Raw genomic sequence first — 6542 nt, 5'->3', positions numbered from 1 at the left:
TGTGTAGCTAGTAGGTTCATTTCATTTGTCTGTAAAAAGGGTCCACAGCTGTCTTCACATTCACAAACGAGTCCATACACAGGATCCACCATAATCATGGGACTCAATTAAAAATGATTTTCCAAATAGAATTATACAACTTAGAGACACTGCAAAATATGAGAAAGCATCATATCCAGCTCTGCCTGCTTAGACGAGGTTGAGGTTGCAGAGATACCCAAGGAGAGTAACCTGTCCAATTTCATTTCCAGTTTTCTCCTGACCCCTCTACACACTATCTAGAACTGTCAGACTTAACAAATAAGAGTATAGGATGCTTGGCTACAATTGAATTTCAGACAAACAACACATACATTTTTTGTATAACTATGTCCCTGGATTCAAATTTAGCTGGTGTTCTGTATTTTATCTGGCAACACTATTGTGGCATTACTCATGATCACAAGTGTTCTCATGGGCCTGTCTCTTCCTAGGAAAAGGAAGGCACTCTCAGATACATCACGACTTGCAGTTCTGTGCACAAGCCTTCCAGGTGCTTTTGTTCAGGGCCCAAATTTTTTTAATTTGCCTGATGGCCCAGGGGAGGTGCAAAGCCCAGACATCGTCAGCAGGGGGCACCATTCTCTTAAAATAGATTTCCAGGCCAGTTTCAGGGGTTTGAATGGAAGGTTCTATTTGCTGCTTGTCTCTCCTCTGGAGCCCACATCTCCCACCCTCTCACCCAGCCAGAGCTATTTCTGTGCAACAAGATTCTGATCCTGGCCCTCCACTTCTCAAATCTCTTCCACGGTTCCACAGTCACCTTCTCAGGGCAGCACAAAAGACCTTCAGGATCCCACAGGAGTCGATTTTCCTGCTTCAATTCCTGCTACTTCCACTCGGCCTGATCCCACGCACCTCGCACTCCCGGCACTTCCACTCACCAGGAACTATTTGCAGTTCCCCTGTATGCTATTTACTGTCAAGCTTTGGTGCCCAAAGTTCCCTCTGCTTGGAATTCCCTCTTCCATTTGGCACTTTTAGCAACTCTGTTCATTCAACACATTTCAGGAATAGGTATTGAGACCGACTCTGTACCAGGCTATGCACCGGGGCCACTTGAAGAAGGCGGCTGGCCAGAGCCTTCTCTTAGGAGTCTCACAATGAGGGCGGTGGGGTGGGGGGGGGCAATAAACAAGTAAACAAATAAACAACGGACTTGGACTTCGTTCAAAGGCTAACTGATCTGCCTTCCTCACGCAGAGTCCACTGTTCCCTCCTTTGGGTCCTGTGATGGCTTTTCATCATCAATCAATCAATCAATCAATCAGATGCTGTGTTCTAACTGAGCCCACCATGCTAATTTAAAAAAATATAAATAAAAATAGAGTGCTGTGGCTTTTTACCTGCTTCCCATTGTTGCCAATTTTTTTTTTTTTTTTTGAGACAAAGTTTTGCTCTGTCGCACAGGCTGGTGTGAAGTGGTGGGATCTCAGCTCACTGCAATGTTCGCCCCCACGCCCCCCGCCCCATCACCACCGGTTTAAGTGATTCTCCTGCCTCAACCTCCCGAGTAGCCGGGATTATAGGCGCCTGCCACTACGCCCGGCTAATTTTTTTCTCTTTTTTAAAATGGGAAATATGTCCAGCTAATTTTTTTAAAAAACATTTTTAGTAGAGACGGGGTTTTACCATGATGGCCAGGCTAGTCTCAAACTCCTGACTTCAGGTAATCCACCGCTTCAGCCTCCCAAAGTGTTGGGATTACAGGCGTGAGCCACCATGCCTGGCACCAATTTTTTTTTTTTAAGAGAAAGTGGAAATCCCAAGTTTTACATGAACTCCCTCAAGTTTTTGAATTCCTTGTCAGTTAATTTAATTTAATTTAATTTATTTGAGGTGAGGTATCGCTCTGTTGCCCAGGCTGAAGTGCAGGGCACGATCTCAGCTCACTACAACCTCTGCCTCCTGGGTTTAAATAATTCTCCTACCTCAGCCTCCCGAGTAGCTGGGATTACAGACATCTGCCACCAAGCCAGGCTAATTCTTGTATTTTTGGTAGAGATGGGGTTTCACCATGTTGGCCAGGCTGGAATTGAACTTCTGACCTCCAGTGATCCACCCGCCTAGGCCTCCCAAAGTGCCCGGATTACAAGTGTGAGCCACCATGCCTAGCCTAAATTATTTGTCAGTTTAAATGAAAGGTGCCTGCCGGTGAGATTTGGCCTAGGGTCACTAGTTTGCCACCTACCCTACTGAAGTACTTATGTCATTGCATTGCATCTGATTAGTATTTATATGTGTTTTCTCCCCCAAGGCTGTATCTTTAGCCCCTAACATGGCGGGTGGCACATGGTGGGTGTTCCATAACTGTTTGTGGAAGGAAGGAAAGGAGGAAAGACGAAGGAGACAACCTGAGAACAACGATTTGTTGATGAAAGTTCTTATCGCTACTGCCCTGGGCATGGGACAGGCAGAATAAGAAAGCCTGATCCTGAATATGTTGCTGAGTGTGAGTGTGTGCATGTGCGTGTGAGTTCCCGTGTTAGGAGGTGTGACAGCCAGAAAATTTGTCTAAGAACCACCAGCTCCTTTCTTGGTGGGCTCCCAAGCTATCCCTCCCCATTCTTGGAGGATGGAGGGGGAGGAGAATGCCAGTTCCATGGTAGACCTCCTGGCTTCCTTCCAGGACTGGTAGCCACTGGCACAGAGATCAGAGAGAGTTTATGTAGGCACTTGGCACCGACTGATGCATCCTGAGAGGAAGGCGCCTGGCAACAGCTGCCATCCACCACCTACCCACGAGAGTGCCCAGTGCACAGCAAGCAGCTGCGTGGGTCAGACTAAAAGGCTTTTTCTTCTGGCTTGTCCGAAATGAGATAATAAAAATGACCCTTTACCCTGCATTGGGGGAGGAGATTTATGAGGGATTAAAACTCCCAAGCCAAGGTGAAGGGTGGGGGTGGTTTAGACTCGCCGTCGTGGTCCTCAGAAGCAGAGCAGGTGTGTGACCGAAGAGTAGACTGCCAGTTTCTGCTGATGGTCCCCCGTCCTTTCCTCAGGAGAAAATGTGGCCTCAGGCCCACACGGGGCAACGCATGTGCATTCCTGCTGCCCCAGTGAATAAGAACATGTCTTTGGAAAATAGACATCTGAGATTTAGAGAATAGATTTGAGGGCCGGGTGCGGTGGCTCACACCTGTGATCCCAGCACTTTGGGAGGCCCAAGCAGGCGGATTGCCTGAGCTCAGGAGTTCATGACCAGCCTGAGCAACACAGTGAAACCCCGTCTCTACTTTAAAAATACAAAAAATTAGCCAGGCATGGTGGCGTGTGCCTGTAGTCCCAGCTGCTGGGGAGGCTGAGGCAGGAGAATAGCTTGAACCCAGGAGGCGGAGGTGGCAGTTGCAGTGAGCTGAGATGGCACCACTGCACTCCAGCCTGGGTAACAGAGGAAGGCTCTATCTTTAAATAAATAAATAAATAAATTTAAGGCTGGGCATGGTGTTTCACGCCTGTAATCCCAGCACTTTGGGAGGCCCAGGAGGGCGGATCACGAGGTCAGGAGCTCAAGACCAGCCTGGCCAACATGGTGAAACCCCGTCTCTACTAAAAATACAAAATTAGCCAGATGTGGTTTCACACACCTGTAGTCCCAGCTACCTGGGAGGCTGAGGCGTGAGAATCACTTGAACCCGGGAGGTAGAGGTTGCATTCAGCTGAGACCACGCCATTGCACTCCAGCCTGGGTGACAGAGTGAGACTCTGTCTCAAAAAAAGAAAAAGAAAATATTTGATCCGATTTTTTAGGAGAAGTAAATCATTCAGGAATCAGATCCTCTGTCTTGGCCCTGATTTCTCTGGTGGGGATTGGAAAATTGGTTATTCCAAATGAGACACAGCAGAAGGTGTTGGGGCAGCCTAATTAGATTGGAGTCACTGTTTACTCTTTAGACTGGACTAGGAAAACTTTTTTTTTTAATTTTGAGACAGAGTCTTGCTCCGTCACCCAAGCTGGACTGCAGTAGTGCGATCTTGGCTCACTGCAACCTCTGCCTCCCAGGTTCAAGCAATTCTCCTTCCTCAGCCTCCTGAGTAGCTGGGATTACAGGTGCACATTACCATACCCAGCTAATTTTTCCATTTTTAGTAGAGATGGGGTGTCACCATATTGGTTAGGCTGGTCTCAAACACCTGACCTCGAGTGATCCACCCACCACAGCTTCCCAAAGAGTTGGGATTACAGGCATGAGCCACCGCACCTGGCCTGGACTATGGAAACTTCTGTCCCATGATTCTCTCTCTAGTGAGAGGGACTTTGAAAGCCAAAGCCACCCCCAGCCTTCATGGTACCTGGTGAATGGCCAGCCAGAAGCTTTGAAGCCAGACTTCCCAGGAAGCCATCTCTCCCACGGGCAGTGTTGACTCAGCCCAGACGCCAAGTTCTAACTCTGGTTCCTGTCCCAGAGTGGCCAACAGAGGCAGAGGCACATAAGGGACTGTGGTACTGGGCTATAAGTGTCTGTTCTCAGAAGGGGGAATGTGGGGTTCGAGAGACAGTGGGGCACGGACCTGGAATTGTTTAGGGTCTCTTTTGCTAAAGGAAAGGAGAGTGAATTAACAGTGTCTTAGTCCTCTGGTTCCAGCACTATTTGACAAAACCTATCTTCTTTTTTTTATTATTTTGAGACAGAATCTCACTCTGTCACCAGGCTGGAGAGCAGTGGTACCATCTTGGTTCACTGCAACCTCTGACTCCCTGGTTCAAGCAATTCTCCTGCCTCAGCCTCCAGAGTAGCCAGAATTACAGGCATGCACCACCATGCCCAGCTAATTTTTGTATTTTTAGTAGAGACGGGCTTTCACCATGTTGGCCAGGATGGTCTTAATCTCCTGCCCTCGTGATCCATCTGCCTTGGCCTCCCAAAGCGCTGGGGTTACAGGCTTGAGTCACCACACCCAACTGACAAAACCTATCTTCAGCCAGGGATGGTGGTACATGCCTGTAGTCCCAGCTACTTAGGAGGCTGAGGTGGGAGGATCACTCGAAAGGGGGATCAAGGTGCAATGGGCTATGATCTTGCCACTGCATTCCAGCCTAGTGACAGAGCAAGATCCTTCCTCTAAAACAACAACACAAAACAAATAAAAAATTTAAAAAAACCTATCTTTCCTAAATCCCCAGGAACAGGAATGGCGGCAAAGTCTGTGCCTGGAATTTGGGAGTAAGAACATTCCTTCCTGTCTTCCCTGGGTCTCATTTCTAATCCCAACATCCAGATTTCTAGTCACATCCCAAGGTGTGACTGACCATCTCTCTGGGGCTTCCACCTGACTCTTTAACGCCTCTCTCCCCAATTTACCCGACTTGAATTAAAGGGAAGATGCATGTCCTCTCTTTCTTCTTCCCCTTCTTCGTGAACTACCGATGATCCTTCCATCCTGCAGCTTCCTGCGTTCCTCCCACCATCCTCCCTTCCTCTGGCCTTTCACTGCCTTCTTCCTCTCTTCACACTCCTCCCTTCTGCTCTCTCTCTCCTGCTCTCGCTCTCTGCAGTTTCTGACAGTGAATCCTCTCCCTGGCAAAGGCTCTCAACTTGCTCACCAGCCCTGCTGTGTTACTCTCCTCAGCCCTGTAGCATCTGTCCAATTATCCCTCTGACCAGGCTCGTTGGGAGCCCTCCCTTCTGACCACGCTGCCTCCTTCCTCCTATCATCCAAGATTAATTTCCATTTGGAGATGGGGGTGGGAAGCCAGTTTGAATAACTGGGAGATGTTTGGCAATCCACTCGGCTCTTCCCTGCCTGGCAGAGTTAAGAGAATCTTAGGGAGGATGACACCACTGCACAGACCATTAAGGGCTGCAAGATCTGGTTTCCACAAATGTGAGATCAAAAGCTGTTTAGAGTCAGCCAGTCCTTTAAAACAAGGGCCCAGTAATGGGGAGGAACCGAGGCCCTTGCCACAGAAAACAAAGCTGTGACTCAAAGGCATCACGGAGATGCCTCCTTGCTCATCCGCGTTCCTGAGTTGAATGTCTTTGGCTTGGGAATTGACTTTGAGGCTTTCCAACACAGATAAAAATAGAGCTCATAAATGCCATCACAGGCACTTTCCGATAAGGTGGCCTTTTAAGGGAAGACTGGGCTCCCAGCAGAAGGTCTGAGTCAAGGAGCCTCTTAGACGGGGATTCAGGGTTGTCACAGGCTTCTGACCAACCAGCCTGCTGACCAGCCTGAGGCCAAACAATGGATGCAGGAAGAGGAAGGCTCCGGAGGCTTCTGTGCCTAAAACTCCCGGAACCAAATTCTTGAGAGGAATGTTTATTTCACTCACTCATTCATGTATTCATTCCACAAGTACTTATCTGAATACCCATGATGTGCTAGGAATGCTGCTTGGTGCTGGAAATACAATAGAGAAAAAGAGGCTGGGTGCAGTGGCTCATACTTTTAATTCCAGCACTTTGGGAGGCCAGGGCGGGTGGATCACCCGAGGTCAGGAGTTGGAGACCAGCCTGGCCAACATGGCGAACCCCCATTTCTACTAAAAGTACAAAAAT

This window comes from Cebus imitator, unplaced genomic scaffold (assembly GCF_001604975.1).
Source record: "Cebus imitator isolate Cc_AM_T3 unplaced genomic scaffold, Cebus_imitator-1.0 Scaffold123, whole genome shotgun sequence".
Lineage (NCBI taxonomy): Eukaryota > Metazoa > Chordata > Mammalia > Primates > Cebidae > Cebus > Cebus imitator.
This window is presented reverse-complemented; position numbering follows the sequence as displayed.